The sequence below is a fragment of the Leptosomus discolor genome, chromosome 16 (assembly GCF_034619465.1).
Source record: "Leptosomus discolor isolate bLepDis1 chromosome 16, bLepDis1.hap2, whole genome shotgun sequence".
NCBI lineage: Eukaryota > Metazoa > Chordata > Aves > Leptosomiformes > Leptosomidae > Leptosomus > Leptosomus discolor.
The window spans coordinates 18,238,661-18,257,975 of NC_141406.1; positions in this window are offsets into that span (position 1 = coordinate 18,238,661).

Sequence of the window (19,315 nt, forward strand, 5' to 3'; positions counted from 1 at the left end):
GTAGAGCCCAACGCACGTCCCGACGTAGAGCTGAAAGTAAGCTAAATCCCAACGTAGAGCCCAACGCACGTCCCGACGTAGAGCCCAACGCACGTCCTGACGTAGAGCCCAACACACATCCCGACATAGAGCCCAACGCACATCCCGACGTAGAGCTGAAAGTAAGCTAAATTCCGACGTAGCGCCCAACGCACGTCCCGAAGTAGCGCCCAACGCACGTCCCGACGTAGCGCCCAACGCACGTCCCGACGTAGCATCCAACGCACGTCCCGACGCAGAGCTGAAAGTTAGCTAACTACAGACGTAGAGCCCAACGCACGTCCCGACGTAGAGCTGAAAGTTAGCTAACTACAGACGTAGAGCCCAACGCACGTCCCGACGTAGAGCCCAACGCACGTCCCGACGTAGAGCTGAAATTAAGCTAAATCCCGACGTAGAGCCCAACGCACGTCCCGACGTAGAGCCCAACGCACGTCCCGACGTAGAGCTGAAAGTAAGCTAAATGCCGACGTAGAGGCCAATGCACGTCCCGACGTAGTGCTAAAAGTTAGCTAACTACAGACGTAGAGCCCAACGCGCGTCCCGACGTAGAGCCCAACACGCGTCCCGACGTAGAGCCCAACGCGCGTCCCGACGTAGAGCCCAACGCACGTCCCGACGTGGAGCTGAAAGTAAGCTAAATGCCGACGTAGAGCCCAACGCACGTCCCGACGTATAGCCCAGCGCACGTCCCGACGTAGAGCCGAACGCACGTCCCGACGTAGCGCCCAACGCACGTCCCGACGTAGAGCTGAAAGTTAGCTAACTACAGACGTAGAGCCCAACGCACGTCCCGACGTAGAGCTGAAAGTAAGCTAAATCCCGACGTAGAGCCCAACGCACGTCCCGACGTAGAGCCCAACGCACGTCCCGACGTAGAGCTGAAAATTAGCTAACTACAAACGTAGAGCCCAACGCACGTCCCGACGTAGAGCCCAACGCACGTCCCGACGTAGAGCTGAAAGTTAGCTAACTACAGACGTAGAGCCCAACGCACGTCCCGACGTAGAGCCCAACGCACGTCCCGACGTAGAGCTGAAAGTAAACTAAATCCCGACGTAGAGCCCAACGCACGTCCCGACGTAGAGCTGAAAGTAAGCTAAATCCCGACGTAGAGGCCAACGCACGTCCCGACGTAGAGGCCAACGCACGTCCCGACGTAGAGCTGAAAGTAAGCTAAATCCCGACGTAGAGGCCAACGCACGTCCCGACGTAGAGCTGAAAGTAAGCTAAATCCCGACGTAGAGCCCAACGCACGTCCCGACGTAGAGCCCAACGCACGTCCTGACGTAGAGCCCAACGCACGTCCTGACGTAGAGCCCAACAAACATCCCGACATAGAGCCCAACGCACATCCCGACGTAGAGCTGAAAGTAAGCTAAATTCCGACGTAGCGCCCAACGCACGTCCCGAAGTAGCGCCCAACGCACGTCCCGACGTAGCGCCCAACGCACGTCCCGACGTAGCATCCAACGCACGTCCCGACGTAGAGCTGAAAGTAAGCTAAATCCCGACGTAAAGGCCAACGCACGTCCCGACGTAGAGGCCAACGCACGTCCCGACGTAGAGGCCAACGCACGTCCCGACGTAGAGCTGTAAGTAAGCTAAATCCCGACGTAGAGCCCAACGCACGTCCCGACGTAGAGCCCAACGCACGTCCCGACGTAGAGCCCAACGCACGTTCCGACGTAGCGCCCAACGCACGTCTTGACGTAGAGCTGAAAGTTAGCTAACTACAGATGTAGAGCCCAACGCACGTCCCGACGTAGAGCTGAAAGTTAGCTACCTACAGACGTAGAGCCCAACGCACGTCCCGACATAGAGCCCAACGCACGTCCCGACGTAGAGCCCAACGCACGTCCCGACGTAGACCTGAAAAGTAAGCTAAATCCCGACGTAGAGCCCAACGCACATCCCGACGTAGAGCCCAACGCACGTCCCGACGTAGACCTGAAAGTAAGCTAAATCCCGACGTAGAGCGCAACGCACGTCCCGACGTAGACCCCAACGCACGTCCCGACGTAGAGCCCAACGCACGTCCCGACGTAGAGCTTAAAGTAAGCTAAATCCCGAAGTAGAGCCCAACGCACGTCCCGACGTAGAGCCCAACGCACGTCCCGACGTAGAGCTGAAAGTTAGCAAACTACAGACGTAGAGCCCAACGCACGTCCCGACGTAGAGCCCAACGCACGTCCCGACGTAGAGCTGAAAGTTAGCTAACTACAGACGTAGAGCCCAACGCACGTCCCGACGTAGAAACCAACGCACGTCCCGACGTAGAGCCCAACGCACGTCCCGACGTAGAGCCCAACGCACGTCCCGACGTAGAGCTGAAAGTAAGCTAAATGCCGACGTAGAGGCCAACGCACGTCCCGACGTAGAGCTGAAAGTAAGCTAAATCCCGACATAGAGCCCAACGCACGTCCCGACGTAGAGCCCAACGCACGTCCCGACATAGAGCTGAAAGTAAGCTAAATCCCGACGTAGAGCCCAACGCACGTCCCGACGTAGAGCCCAACGCACGTCCCGACGTAGAGCTGAAAGTTAGCTAACTACAGACGTAGAGCCCAACGCACGTCCCGACGTAGAGCCCAACGCACGTCCCGACGTAGAGCCCAACGCACGTCCCGACGTAGAGCTGAAAGTAAGCTAAATCCCGACGTAGAGCCCAACGGACGTCCCGACGTAGAGCTGAAAGTAAGCTAAATCCCGACGTGGAGGCCAACGCACGTCCCGACGTAGAGGCCAACGCACGTCCCGATGTAGAGCTGAAAGTAAGCTAAATCCCGACATAGAGGCCAACGCACGTCCCGACGTAGAGTCCAACGCACGTCCCGACGTAGAGCTGAAAGTAAGCTAAATCCCGACGTAGAGCCCAACGCACGTCCCGACGTAGAGCCCAACGCACGTCCCGACGTAGAGCTGAAAGTAAGCTAAATCCCAACGTAGAGCCCAACGCACGTCCCGACGTAGAGCCCAACGCACGTCCCGAAGTAGAGCCCAACGCACGTCCCGACGTAGACCTGAAAGTAAGCTAAATCCCGAAGTAGAGCCCAACGCACGTCCCGACGTAGTGCCCAACGCACGTCCCGACGTAGAGCCCAACGCACGTCCCGACGTAGAGCTGAAAGTAAGCTAAATCCCGACGTAGAGCCCAACGCACGTCCCGACGTAGAGTCCAACGCACGTCCCGACGTAGAGCCCAACGCACGTCCCGACGTAGACCTGAAAGTAAGCAAAATCCCGACGTAGAGACCAACGCACGTCCCGACGTAGCGCCCAACGCACGTCCCGACGTAGAGGCCAACGCACGTCCCGACGTAGAGCTGAAAGTAAGCTAAATCCCGACGTAGAGGCCAACGCACGTCCCGACGTAGAGGCCAACGCACGTCCCGACGTAGAGCTGAAAGTAAGCTAAATCCCGACGTAGAGCCCAACGCACGTCCCGACGTAGAGCCCAACGCACGTCCCGAAGTAGAGCCCAACGCACGTCCCGACGTAGAGCTGAAAGTAAGCTAAATCCCGACGTAGAGCCCAACGCACGTCCCGACGTAGAGCCCAACGCACGTCCCGACGTAGAGCCCAACGCACGTCCCGACGTAGACCTGAAAGTAAGCTAAATCCCGACGTAGAGCCCAACGCACGTCCCGACGTAGCGCCCAACGCACGTCCCGACGTAGAGGCCAACGCACGTCCCGACGTAGAGCTGAAATTAAGCTAAATCCCGACGTAGAGCCCAACGCACGTCCCGACGTAGAGCCCAACGCACGTCCCGACGTAGAGCTGAAAGTAAGCTAAATCCCAACGTAGAGCCCAACGCACGTCCCGACGTAGAGCCCAACGCACGTCCCGAAGTAGAGCCCAACGCACGTCCCGACGTAGACCTGAAAGTAAGCTAAATCCCGAAGTAGAGCCCAACGCACGTCCCGACGTAGTGCCCAACACACGTCCCAACGTAGAGCCCAACGCACGTCCCGACGTAGAGCTGAAAGTAAGCTAAATCCCGACGTAGAGCCCAACGCACGTCCCGACGTAGAGCCCAACGCACGTCCCGACGTAGAGCCCAACGCACGTCCCGACGTAGACCTGAAAGTAAGCTAAATCCCGACGTAGAGCCCAACGCACGTCCCGACGTAGAGCTGAAAGTTAGCTAACTACAGACGAAGAGCCCAACGTGCGTACCGACGTAGAGCTGAAAGTTAGCTAACTACAGACGTAGAGTCCAACGCGCGTCCCGACGTAGAGCCCAACGCGTGTCCCGACGTAGAGCCAACGCACGTCCCGACGTAGAGGCCAACGCACGTCCCGACGTAGAGCTGAAAGTAAGCTAAATCCCGACGTAGAGCCCAACGCACGTCCCGACGTAGAGCCCAACGCACGTCCCGACGTAGAGCCCAACGCACGTCCCGACGTAGAGCTGAAAATTAGCTGACTACAGACGTAGAGCCCAACGCATGTCCCGACGTAGAGCCCAACGCACGTCCCGACGTAGAGCTGAAAGTAAGCTAAATCCCGACGTAGAGCCCGACGCACGTCCCGACGTAGACCCCAACGCACGTCCCGACGTAGAGCCCAACGCACGTCCCGACGTAGAGCTTGAAGTAAGCTAAATCCCGACGTAGCGCCCAACGCACGTCCCGACGTAGCATCCAACGCACGTCCCGACGTAGAGCTGAAAGTAAGCTAAATCCCGACGTAAAGGCCAACGCACGTCCCGACGTAGAGGCCAACGCACGTCCCGACGTAGAGGCCAACGCACGTCCCGACGTAGAGCTGAAAGTAAGCTAAATCCCGACGTAGAGCCCAACGCACGTCCCGACGTAGAGCCCAACGCACGTCCCGACGTAGAGCCCAACGCACGTCCCGACGTAGAGCTGAAAATTAGCTGACTGCAGACGTAGAGCCCAACGCATGTCCCGACGTAGAGCCCAACGCACGTCCCGACGTAGAGCTGAAAGTAAGCTAAATCCCGACGTAGAGCCCGACGCACGTCCCGACGTAGACCCCAACGCACGTCCCGACGTAGAGCCCAACGCACGTCCCGACGTAGAGCTTGAAGTAAGCTAAATCCCGACGTAGAGCCCAACGCACGTCCCGACGTAGAGCCCAACGCACGTCCCGACGTAGAGCTGAAAGTTAGCTAACTACAGACGTAAAGGCCAACGCACGTCCCGACGTAGAGGCCAACGCACGTCCCGACGTAGAGGCCAACGCACGTCCCGACGTAGAGCTGAAAGTAAGCTAAATCCCGACGTAGAGCCCAACGCACGTCCCGACGTAGAGCCCAACGCACGTCCCGACGTAGAGCCCAACGCACGTCCCGACGTAGAGCTGAAAATTAGCTGACTACAGACGTAGAGCCCAACGCATGTCCCGACGTAGAGCCCAACGCACGTCCCGACGTAGAGCTGAAAGTAAGCTAAATCCCGACGTAGAGCCCGACGCACGTCCCGACGTAGACCCCAACGCACGTCCCGACGTAGAGCCCAACGCACGTCCCGACGTAGAGCTTGAAGTAAGCTAAATCCCGACGTAGAGCCCAACGCACGTCCCGACGTAGAGCCCAACGCACGTCCCGACGTAGAGCTGAAAGTTAGCTAACTACAGACGAAGAGCCCAACGCGCGTCCCGACGTAGACCTGAAAGTTAGCTAACTACAGACGTAGAGCCCAACGCGCGTCCTGACGTAGAGGCCAACGCGTGTCCCGACGTAGAGCCCAACGCACGTCCCGACGTAGAGGCCAACGCATGTCCCGACGTAGAGCTGAAAGTAAGCTAAATCCCGACGTAGAGGCCAACGCACTTCCCGACGTAGAGGCCAACGCACGTCCCGACGTAGCGCCCAACGCACGTCCCGACGTAGAGTCCAACGCACGTCCCGACGTAGAGCTGAAAGTAAGCTAAATCCCGACGTAGAGCCCAACGCACGTCCCGACGTAGAGTCCAACGCACGTCCCGACGTAGAGCTGAAAGTAAGCTAAATCCCGACGTAGAGCCCAACGCACGTCCCGACGTAGAGCCCAACGCACGTCCCGACGTAGAGCTGAAAGTAAGCTAAATCCCAACGTAGAGCCCAACGCACGTCCCGACGTAGAGCCCAACGCACATCCCGAAGTAGAGCCCAACGCACGTCCCGACGTAGACCTGAAAGTAAGCTAAATCCCGACGTAGAGCCCAACGCACGTCCCGACGTAGTGCCCAACGCACGTCCCGACGTAGAGCCCAACGCACGTCCCGATGTAGAGCTGAAAGTAAGCTAAATCCCGACGTAGAGCCCAACGCACGTCCCGACGTAGAGCCCAACGCACGTCCCGACGTAGAGACCAACGCACGTCCCGACGTAGAACTGAAAGTAAGCTAAATCCCGACGTAGAGCCCAACGCATGTCCCGACGTAGACCCCAACGCACGTCCCGACGTAGAGCCCAATGCACGTCCCGACGTAGAGCTGAAAGTAAGCTAAATCCCGACGTAGAGCCGAACGCACGTCCCGACGTAGAGCCCAACGCACATCCCGACGTAGAGCCCAAAGCACGTCCCGACGTAGAGCCCAACGCACGTCCCGACGTAGAGCTGAAAGTTAGCTAACTACAGACGAAGAGCCCAACGCGCGTCCCGACTTAGATTCAACGCGTGTCACGACGCAGAGCCCAACGCACGTCCCGACGTAGAGGCCAACGCACGTCCCGACGTAGAGCTGAAAGTAAGCTAAATCCCAACGTAGAGGCCAACGCACGTCCCGACGTAGAGGCCAACGCACGTCCCGACGTAGCGCCCAACGCATGTCCCGACGTAGAGGCCAACGCACGTCCCGACGTAGAGCTGAAAGTAAGCTAAATTCCGACGTAGAGCCCAACGCACGTCCCGACGTAGAGCCCAACGCACGTCCCGACGTACAGCCCAACGCACGTCCCGACGTAGAGCTGAAAGTTAGCTAACTACATACGTAGAGCCCAACGCACGTCCCGACGTAGAGCAGAAAGTTAGCTAACTAGAGACGTACAGCCCAACGCACGTCCCGACGTAGAACCCAACGCACGTCCCGACGTAGAGCCCAACGCACCTCCCGACGTAGAGCCCAACGCACGTCCCAACGTAGAGCCCAACGCACGTCCCGACGTAGAGCTGAAAGTAAGCTAAATGCCGACGTAGAGGCCAATGCACGTCCCGACGTAGAGCTGAAAGTAAGCTAAATCCCGACGTAGAGCCCAACGCACGTCCCGACGTAGAGCCCAACGCACGTCCCGAAGTAGAGCCCAACGCACGTCCCGACGTAGAGCTGAAAGTTAGCTAACTTCAGACGTAGAGCCCAACGCACGTCCCGACGTAGAGCCCAACGCACGTCCCGACGTAGAGCTGAAAGTTAGCTAACTACAGACGTAGAGCCCAACGCACGTCCCGACGTAGAGCCCAACGCACGTCCCGACGTAGAGCCCAACGCACGTCCCGACGTAGAGGCCAACGCACGTCCCGACGTAGAGCTGAAAGTAAACTAAATCCCGACGTAGAGCCCAACGCACGTCCCGACGTAGAGCTGAAAGGAAGCTAAATCCCGACGTAGAGGCCAACGCACGTCCCGACGTAGAGGCCAACGCACGTCCCGACGTAGAGCTGAAAGTAAGCTAAATCCTGACGTAGAGGCCAACGCACGTCCCGACGTAGAGGCCAACGCACGTCCCGACGTAGAGCTGAAAGTAAGCTAAATCCCGACGTAGAGCCCAACGCACGTCCCGACGTAGAGCCCAACGCACGTCCCGACGTAGAGCCCAACACACATCCCGACATAGAGCCCAACGCACATCCCGACGTAGAGCTGAAAGTAAGCTAAATTCTGACGTAGCGCCCAACGCACGTCCCGAAGTTGCGCCCAACGCACGTCCCGACGTAGCGCCCAACACACGTCCCGACGTAGCATCCAACGCACGTCCCGACGTAGAGCTGAAAGTAAGCTAAATCCCGACGTAAAGGCCAACGCACGTCCCGACGTAGAGGCCAACGCACGTCCCGACGTAGAGGCCAACGCACGTCCCGACGTAGAGCTGAAAGTAAGCTAAATCCCGACGTAGAGCCCAACGCACGTCCCGACGTAGAGCCCAACGCACGTCCCGACGTAGAGCCCAACGCACGTCCCGACGTAGACCTGAAAGTAAGCTAAATCCCGACGTAGAGCCCAACGCACGTCCCGACGTAGCGCCCAACGCACGTCCCGACGTAGAGGCCAACGCACGTCCCGACGTAGAGCTGAAAGTAAGCTAAATCCCGACGTAGAGGCCAACGCACGTCCCGACGTAGAGGCCAACGCACGTCCCGACGTAGAGCTGAAAGTAAGCTAAATCCCGACGTAGAGCCCAACGCACGTCCCGACGTAGAGCCCAACGCACGTCCCGAAGTAGAGCCCAACGCACGTCCCGACGTAGAGCTGAAAGTAAGCTAAATCCCGACGTAGAGCCCAACGCACGTCCCGACGTAGAGCCCAACGCACGTCCCGACGTAGAGCCCAACGCACGTCCCGACGTAGAGCTGAAAGTAAGCTAAATCCCGACGTAGAGCCCAACGCACGTCCCGACGTGGAGCCCAACGCACGTCCCGACGTAGAGCCCAACGCACGTCCCGACGTAGACCTGAAAGTAAGCTAAATCCCGACGTAGAGCCCAACGCACGTCCCGACGTAGAGCCCAACGCACGTCCCGACGTAGAGCTGAAAGTTAGCTAACTACAGACGAAGAGCCCAACGCGCGTACCGACGTAGAGCTGAAAGTTAGCTAACTACAGACGTAGAGCCCAACGCGCGTCCCGACGTAGAGCCCAACGCGTGTCCCGACGTAGAGCCAACGCACGTCCCGACGTAGAGGCCAACGCACGTCCCGACGTAGAGCTGAAAGTAAGCTAAATCCCGACGTAGAGCCCAACGCACGTCCCGACGTAGAGGCCAACGCACGTCCCGACGTAGCGCCCAACGAACGTCCCGACGTAGAGGCCAACGCACGTCCCGACGTAGAGCTGAAAGTAAGCTAAATCCCGACGTAGAGCCCAACGCACGTCCCAACGTAGAGCCCAACGCACGTCCCGACGTACAGCCCAACGCACGTCCCGACGTAGAGCTGAAAGTTAGCTAACTACAGACGTAGAGCCCAACGCACGTCCCGACGTAGAGCAGAAAGTTAGCTAACTACAGACGTAGAGCCCAACGCAGGTCCCGACGTAGAACCCAACGCACGTCCCGACGTAGAGTCCAACGCACCTCCCGACGTAGAGCCCAACGCACCTCCCGACGTAGAGCCCAACGCACGTCCCGACGTAGAGCTGAAAGTAAGCTAAATGCCGACGTAGAGGCCAATGCACGTCCCGACGTAGAGCTGAAAGTAAGCTAAATCCCGACGTAGAGCCCAACGCACGTCCCGACGTAGAGCCCAACGCATGTCCCGACGTAGAGCTGAAAGTAAGCTAAATCCCGACGTAGAGCCCAACGCACGTCCCGACGTAGAGCCCAACGCACGTCCCGACGTAGAGCCCAACGCACGTCCCGACGTAGAGCTGAAAATTAGCTGACTACAGACGTAGAGCCCAACGCACGTCCCGACGTAGAGCCCAACGCACGTCCCGACGTAGAGCTGAAAGTAAGCTAAATCCCGACGTACAGCCCGACGCACGTCCCGACGTAGACCCCAACGCACGTCCCGACGTAGAGCCCAACGCACGTCCCGACGTAGAGCTTGAAGTAAGCTAAATCCCGACGTAGAGCCCAACGCACGTCCCGACGTAGAGCCCAACGCACGTCCCGACGTAGAGCTGAAAGTTAGCTAACTACAGACGAAGAGCCCAACGCGCGTCCCGACGTAGACCTGAAAGTTAGCTAACTACAGACGTAGAGCCCAACGCGCGTCCTGACGTAGAGCCCAACGCGTGTCCCGACGTAGAGCCCAACGCACGTCCCGACGTAGAGGCCAACGCATGTCCCGACGTAGAGCTGAAAGTAAGCTAAATCCCGACGTAGAGGTCAACGCACTTCCCGATGTAGAGGCCAACGCACGTCCCGACGTAGCGCCCAACGCACGTCCCGACGTAGAGGCCAACGCACGTCCCGACGTAGAGCTGAAAGTAAGCTAAATCCCGACGTAGAGCCCAACGCACGTCCCGACGTAGTGCCCAACGCACGTCCCGACGTAGAGCCCAACGCACGTCCCGATGTAGAGCTGAAAGTAAGCTAAATCCCGACGTAGAGCCCAACGCACGTCCCGACGTAGAGCCCAACGCACGTCCCGACGTAGAGCCCAACGCACGTCCCGACGTAGAACTGAAAGTAAGCTAAATCCCGACGTAGAGCCCAACGCATGTCCCGACGTAGACCCCAACGCACGTCCCGACGTAGAGCCCAATGCACGTCCCGACGTAGAGCTGAAAGTAAGCTAAATCCCGACGTAGAGCCCAACGCACGTCCCGACGTAGAGCCCAACGCACATCCCGACGTAGAGCCCAAAGCACGTCCCGACGTAGAGCCCAACGCACGTCCCGACGTAGAGCTGAAAGTTAGCTAACTACAGACGAAGAGCCCAACGCGCGTCCCGACGTACAGCCCAACGCGTGTCCCGACGCAGAGCCCAACGCACGTCCCGACGTAGAGGCCAACGCACGTCCCGACGTAGAGCTGAAAGTAAGCTAAATCCCGACGTAGAGGCCAACGCACGTCCCGACGTAGAGGCCAACGCACGTCCCGACGTAGCGCCCAACGCATGTCCCGACGTAGAGGCCAACGCACGTCCCGACGTAGAGCTGAAAGTAAGCTAAATCCCGACGTAGAGCCCAACGCACGTCCCGACGTAGAGCCCAACGCACGTCCCGACGTAGAGCCCAACGCACGTCCCGACGTAGAGCTGAAAGTTAGCTAACTACATACGTAGAGCCCAACGCACGTCCCGACGTAGAGCAGAAAGTTAGCTAACTAGAGACGTACAGCCCAACGCACGTCCCGACGTAGAACCCAACGCACGTCCCGACGTAGCGCCCAATGCACGTCCCGACGTAGAGCTGAAAGTAAGCTAAATCCCGACGTAGAGCCCAACGCACGTCCCGACGTGGAGCCCAACGCACGTCCCGACGTAGAGCCCAACGCACGTCCCGACGTAGACCTGAAAGTAAGCTAAATCCCGACGTAGAGCCCAACGCATGTCCCGACGTAGAGCCCAACGCACGTCCCGACGTAGACCTGAAAGTTAGCTAACTACAGACGAAGAGCCCAACGCGCGTAGGGACGTAGAGCTGAAAGTTAGATAACTACAGACGTAGAGCCCAACGCGCGTCCCGACGTAGAGCCCAACGCGTGTCCCGACGTAGAGCCCAACGCACGTCCCAACGTAGAGGCCAACGCACGTCCCGACGTAGAGCTGAAAGTAAGCTAAATCCCGACGTAGAGCCCAACGCACGTCCCGACGTAGAGGCCAACGCACGTCCCGACGTAGCGCCCAACGAACGTCCCGACGTAGAGGCCAACGCACGTCCCGACGTAGAGCTGAAAGTAAGCTAAATCCCGACGTAGAGCCCAACGCACGTCCCAACGTAGAGCCCAACGCACGTCCCGACGTACAGCCCAACGCACGTCCCGACGTAGAGCTGAAAGTTAGCTAACTACAGACGTAGAGCCCAACGCAGGTCCCGACGTAGAACCCAACGCACGTCCCGACGTAGAGCCCAACGCACCTCCCGACGTAGAGCCCAACGCACCTCCCGACGTAGAGCCCAACGCACGTCCCGACGTAGAGCTGAAAGTAAGCTAAATGCCGACGTAGAGGCCAATGCACGTCCCGACGTAGAGCTGAAAGTAAGCTAAATCCCGACGTAGAGCCCAACGCACGTCCCGACGTAGAGCCCAACGCACGTCCAGACGTAGAGCTGAAAGTAAGCTAAATCCCGACGTAGAGCCCAACGCACGTCCCGACGTAGAGCCCAACGCACGTCCCGACGTAGAGCCCAACACACGTCCCGACGTAGAGCTGAAAATTAGCTGACTACAGACGTAGAGCCCAACGCACGACAGGACGTAGAGCCCAACGCACGTCCCGACGTAGAGCTGAAAGTTAGCTAACTTCAGACGTAGAGCCCAACGCACGTCCCGACGTAGAGCCCAACGCACGTCCCGACGTAGAGCCCAACGCACGTCCCGACGTAGACCTGAAAAGTAAGCTAAATCCCGACGTAGAGCCCAACGCACGTCCCGACGTAGAGCCCAACGCACGTCCCGACGTAGAGCCCAACGCACGTCCCGACGTAGACCTGAAAGTAAGCTAAATCACGACGTAGAGCCCAACGCACGTCCCGACGTACACCCCAACGCACGTCCCGACGTAGAGCCCAACGCACGTCCCGACGTAGAGCTTGAAGTAAGCTAAATCCCGACGTAGAGCCCAACGCACGTCCCGACGTAGAGCCCAACGCACGTCCCGACGTAGAGCTGAAAGTTAGCTAACTACAGACGAAGAGCCCAACGCGCGTCCCGACGTAGACCTGAAAGTTAGCTAACTACAGACGTAGAGCCCAACGCGCGTCCCGACGTAGAGCCCAACGCGTGTCCCGACGTAGAGCCCAACGCACGTCCCGACGTAGAGGCCAACGCATGTCCCGACGTAGAGGCCAACGCACGTCCCGACGTAGAGCTGAAAGTAAGCTAAATCCCGACGTAGAGCCCAACGCACGTCCCGACATAGAGCCCAACGCACGTCCTGACGTAGAGCTGAAAGTAAGCTAAATCCCAACGTAGAGCCCAAAGCACGTCCCGACGTAGAGCCCAACGCACGTCCCGAAGTAGAGCCCAACGCACGTCCCGACGTAGACCTGAAAGTAAGCTAAATCCCGACGTAGAGCCCAACGCACGTCCCGACGTAGTGCCCAACGCACGTCCCGACGTAGAGCCCAACGCACGTCCCGACGTAGAGCTGAAAGTAAGCTAAATCCCGACGTAGAGCCCAACGCACGTCCCGACGTAGAGCCCAACGCACGTCCCGACGTAGAGCCCAACGCACGTCCCGACGTAGAACTGAAAGTAAGCTAAATCCCGACGTAGAGCCCAACGCATGTCCCGACGTAGACCCCAACGCACGTCCCGACGTAGAGCCCAATGCACGTCCCGACGTAGAGCTGAAAGTAAGCTAAATCCCGACGTAGAGCCCAACGCATGTCCCGACGTAGACCCCAACGCACGTCCCGACGTAGAGCCCAATGCACGTCCCGACGTAGAGCTGAAAGTAAGCTAAATCCCGACGTAGAGCCCAACGCACGTCCCGACGTAGAGCCCAACGCACATCCCGACGTAGAGCCCAAAGCACGTCCCGACGTAGAGCCCAACGCACGTCCCGACGTAGAGCTGAAAGTTAGCTAACTACAGACGAAGAGCCCAACGCGCGTCCCGACGTACAGCCCAACGCGTGTCCCGACGCAGAGCCCAACGCACGTCCCGACGTAGAGGCCAACGTACGTCCCGACGTAGAGCTGAAAGTAAGCTAAATCCCGACGTAGAGGCCAACGCACGTCCCGACGTAGAGGCCAACGCACGTCCCGACGTAGCGCCCAACGCATGTCCCGACGTAGAGGCCAACGCACGTCCCGACGTAGAGCTGAAAGTAAGCTAAATCCCGACGTAGAGCCCAACGCACGTCCCGACGTAGAGCCCAACGCACGTCCCGACGTACAGCCCAACGCACGTCCCGACGTAGAGCTGAAAGTTAGCTAACTACATACGTAGAGCCCAACGCACGTCCCGACGTAGAGCAGAAAGTTAGCTAACTAGAGACGTACAGCCCAACGCACGTCCCGACGTAGAACCCAACGCACGTCCCGACGTAGAGCCCAACGCACCTCCCGACGTAGAGCCCAACGCACGTCCCGACGTAGAGCCCAACGCACGTCCCGACGTAGAGCTGAAAGTAAGCTAAATGCCGACGTAGAGGCCAATGCACGTCCCGACGTAGAGCTGAGAGTAAGCTAAATCCCGACGTAGAGCCCAACGCACGTCCCGACGTAGAGCCCAACGCACGTCCCGACGTAGAGCCCAACGCACGTCCCGACGTAGAGCTGAAAGTTAGCTAACTTCAGACGTAGAGCCCAACGCACGTCCCGACGTAGAGCCCAACGCACGTCCCGACGTAGAGCTGAAAGTTAGCTAACTACAGACGTAGAGCCCAACGCACGTCCCGACGTAGAGCCCAACGCACGTCCCGACGTAGAGCCCAACGCACGTCCCGACGTAGAGGCCAACGCACGTCCCGACGTAGAGCTGAAAGTAAACTAAATCCCGACGTAGAGCCCAACGCACGTCCCGACGTAGAGCTGAAAGGAAGCTAAATCCCGACGTAGAGGCCAACGCACGTCCCGACGTAGAGGCCAACGCACGTCCCGACGTAGAGCTGAAAGTAAGCTAAATCCCGACGTAGAGGCCAACGCACGTCCCGACGTAGAGGCCAACGCACGTCCCGACGTAGAGCTGAAAGTAAGCTAAATCCCGACGTAGAGCCCAACGCACGTCCCGACGTAGAGCCCAACGCACGTCCCGACGTAGAGCCCAACACACATCCCGACATAGAGCCCAACGCACATCCCGACGTAGAGCTGAAAGTAAGCTAAATTCCGACGTAGCGCCCAACGCACGTCCCGAAGTAGCGCCCAACGCACGTCCCGACGTAGCGCCCAACGCACGTCCCGACGTAGCATCCAACGCACGTCCCGACGTAGAGCTGAAAGTAAGCTAAATCCCGACGTAAAGGCCAACGCACGTCCTGACGTAGAGCCCAACGCACGTCCTGACGTAGAGCTGAAAGTTAGCTAACTACAGACGAAGAGCCCAACGCGCGTCCCGACGTAGACCTGAAAGTTAGCTAACTACAGACGTTGAGCCCAACGCGCGTCCCGACGTAGAGCCCAACGCGTGTCCCGACGTAGAGCCCAACGCACGTCCCGACGTAGAGGCCAACGCATGTCCCGACGTAGAGCTGAAAGTAAGCTAAATCCCGACGTAGAGGCCAACGCACTTCCCGACGTAGAGGCCAACGCACGTCCCGACGTAGCGCCCAACGCACGTCCCGACGTAGAGGCCAACGCACGTCCCGACGTAGAGCTGAAAGTAAGCTAAATCCCGACGTAGAGCCCAACGCACGTCCCGACGTAGAGCCCAACGCACGTCCCGACGTAGAGCTGAAAGTAAGCTAAATCCCAACGTAGAGCCCAAAGCACGTCCCGACGTAGAGCCCAACGCACGTCCCGAAGTAGAGCCCAACGCACGTCCCGACGTAGAGCTGAAAGTAAGCTAAATTCCGACGTAGCGCCCAACGCACGTCCCGAAGTAGCGCCCAACGCACGTCCCGACGTAGCGCCCAACGCACGTCCCGACGTAGAGGCCAACGCACGTCCCGACGTAGAGCTGAAAGTAAGCTAAATCCCGACGTAGAGCCCAACGAACGTCCCGACGTAGAGCCCAACGCACGTCCCGACGTAGAGCCCAACGCACGTTCCGACGTAGCGCCCAACGCACGTCTTGACGTAGAGCTGAAAGTTAGCTAACTACAGATGTAGAGCCCAACGCACGTCCCGACGTAGAGCTGAAAGTTAGCTAACTACAGACGTAGAGCCCAACGCACGTCCCGACGTAGAGCCCAACGCACGTCCCGACGTAGAGCCCAACGCACGTCCCGACGTAGAGCTGAAAGTAAGCTAAATTCCGATGTAGAGCCCAACGGACGTCCCGACGTAGAGCTGAAAGTAAGCTAAATCCCGACGTAGAGGCCAACGCACGTCCCGACGTAGAGGCCAACGCACGTCCCGATGTAGAGCTGAAAGTAAGCTAAATCCCGACGTAGAGGCCAACGCACGTCCCGACGTAGAGGCCAACGCACGTCCCGACGTAGAGATGAAAGTAAGCTAAATCCCGACGTAGAGCCCAACGCACGTCCCGACGTAGAGCCCAACGCACGTCCCGACGTAGAGCCCAACGCACATCCCGACATAGAGCCCAACGCACGTCCCGACGTAGAGCTGAAAGTAAGCTAAATCCCGACATAGCGCCCAACACATGTCCCGAAGTATCGCCCAACGCACGTCCCGACGTAGCGCCCAACGCACGTCCCGACGTAGCGTCCAACGCACGTCCCAACGTAGAGCTGAAAGTAAGCTAAATCCCGACGTAGAGGCCAACGCACGTCCCGACGTAGAGGCCAACGCACGTCCCGACGTAGAGGCCAACGCACGTCCCGACGTAGAGCTGAAACTTAGCTAACTACAGACGAAGAGCCCAACGCGGGTCCCGACGTAGAGCTGAAAGTTAGCTAACTACAGACGTAGAGCCCAACGCGCGTCCCGTCGTAGAGCCCAACGCGCGTCCAGACGTAGAGCCCAACGCACGTCCCGACGTAGAGGCCAACGCACGTCCCGACGTAGAGCTGAAAGTAAGCTAAATCCCGACGTAGAGGCCAACGCACGTCCCGACGTAGAGGCCAACGCACGTCCCGACGTAGAGCTGAAAGTAAGCTAAATCCCGACGTAGAGCCCAACGCACGTCCCGACGTAGAGCCCAACGCACGTCCCGACGTAGAGCTGAAAGTAAGCTAAATCCCAACATAGAGCCCAACGCACGTCCCGACGTAGAGCCCAACGCACGTCCCGACGTAGAGCCCAACGCACGTCCCGACGTAGAGCCCAACGCACGTCCCGATGTAGAGCTGAAAGTAAGCTAAACCCCGAAGTAGAGCCCAACGCACGTCCCGACGTAGTGCCCAAAGCACGTCCCGACGTAGAGCCCAACGCACGTCCCGACGTAGAGCTGAAAGTAAGCTAAATCCCGACGTAGAGCCCAACGCACGTCCCGACGTAGAGCCCAACGCACGTCCCGACGTAGAGCCCAACGCACGTCCCGACGTAGAGCCCAACGCACGTCCCGACGTAGACCTGAAAGTAAGCTAAATCCCGACGTAGAGCCCAACGCACGTCCCGACGTAGAGCCCAACGCACATCCCGACGTAGAGCTGAAAGTTAGCTAACTACAGACGAAGAGCCCAACGCACGTCCCGACGTAGAGCTGAAAGTTAGCTAACTACAGACGTAGAGCCCAACGCACGTCCCGACGTAGAGCCCAACGCGTGTCCCGACGTAGAGCCCAACGCACGTCCCGACGTAGAGGCCAACGCACGTCCCGAAGTAGAGCTGAAAGTAAGCTAAATCACGACGTAGAGGCCAAAGCACGTCCCGACGTAGAGGCCAACGCACGTCCCGACGTAGCGCCCAACGCACGTCCCGACGTAGAGGCCAACGCACGTCCCGACGTAGAGCTGAAATTAAGCTAAATCCCGACGTAGAGCCCAACGCACGTCCCAACGTAGAGCCCAACGCACGTCCCGACGTACAGCCCAACGCACGTCCCGAAGTAGAGCTGAAAGTTAGCTAACTACAGACGTAGAGCCCAACGCACGTCTCGACGTAGAGCAGAAAGTTAGCTAACTACAGACGTAGAGCCCAACGCAGGTCCCGACGTAGAGCCCAACGCACCTCCCGACGTAGAGCCCAACGCACCTCCCGACGTAGAGCCCAACGCACGTCCCGACGTAGAGCTGAAAGTAAGCTAAATGCCGACGTAGAGGCCAATGCACGTCCCGACGTAGAGCTGAAAGTAAGCTGAATCCCGACGTAGAGCCCAACGCACGTCCCGACGTAGAGCCCAAAGCACGTCCCGACGTAGAGCTGAAAGTAAGCTAAATCCCGACGTAGAGCCCAACGCACGTCCCGACGTAGAGCCCAACGCACGTCCCGACGTAGAGCCCAACGCACGTCCCGACGTAGACCTGAAAGTAAGCTAAATCCCGACGTAGAGGCCAACGCACGTCCCGACGTAGAGGCCAACGCACGTCCCGATGTAGAGCTGAAAGTAAGCTAATACCCGACGTAGCGCCCAACGCACGTCCCGATGTAGAGACCAACGCACGTCCCGACGTATAGATGAAAGTAAGCTAAATCCCAACGTAGAGCCCAACGCACGTCCCGACGTAGAGCCCAACGCACGTCCCGACGTAGAGCCCAACGCACATCCCGACGTAGAGCCCAACGCACGTCCCGACGTAGAGCTGAAAGTAAGCTAAATCCCGACATAGCGCCCAACACATGTCCCGAAGTAGGGCCCAACGCACGTCCCGACGTAGCGCCCAACGCACGTCCCGACGTAGCGTCCAACGCACGTCCCGACGTAGAGCTGAAAGTAAGCTAAATCCCGACGTAGAGCCCAACGCACGTCCCGACGTAGAGCTGAAACTTAGCTAACTACAGACGAAGAGCCCAACGCGCGTCCCGACGTAGAGCTGAAAGTTAGCTAACTACAGACGAAGAGCCCAACGCATGTCCCGACGTAGAGCTGAAAGTAAGCTAAATCCCGACGTAGAGGCCAACGCACGTCCCGACGTAGAGGCCAACGCACGTCCCGACGTAGCGCGCAACGCATGTCCCGACGTAGAGGCCAACGCACGTCCCGACGTAGAGCTGAAAGTAAGCTAAATCCCGACGTAGAGCCCAACGCACGTCCCGACGTAGAGCCCAACGCACGTCCCGACGTAGAGCTGAAAGTAAGCTAAATCCCGATGTAGAGCCCAACGCACGTCCCGACGTAGAGCCCAACGCACGTCCCGACGTAGAGCCCAACGCACGTCCCGACGTAGACCTGAAAGTAAGCTAAATCCCAAAGTAGAGCCCAACGCACGTCCCGACGTAGTGCCCAACGCACGTCCCGACGTAGAGCCCAACGCACGTCCCGACGTAGAGCTGAAAGTAAGCTAAATCCCGACGTAGAGCCCAACGCACGTCCCGACGTAGAGCCCAACGCACGTCCCGACGTAGAGCCCAACGCACGTCCCGACGTAGTGCCCAACGCACGTCCCGACGTAGAGCCCAACGCACGTCCCGACGTAGAGCTGAAAGTAAGCTAAATCCCGACGTAGAGCCCAACGCACGTCCCGACGTAGAGCCCAACGCACGTCCCGACGTAGAGCCCAACGCACGTCCCGACGTAGACCTGAAAGTAAACTAAATCCCGACGTAGAGCCCAACGCACGTCCCGACGTAGAGCCCAACGCACGTCCCGACGTAGAGCTGAAAGTCAGCTAACTACAGACGAAGAGCCCAACGCGCGTCCCGACGTAGAGCTGAAAGTTAGCTAACTACAGACGAAGAGCCCAACGTGCGTCCCGACGTAGAGCCCAACGCGTGTCCCGACGTAGAGCCCAACGCACGTCCCGACGTAGAGCTGAAAGTAAGCTAAA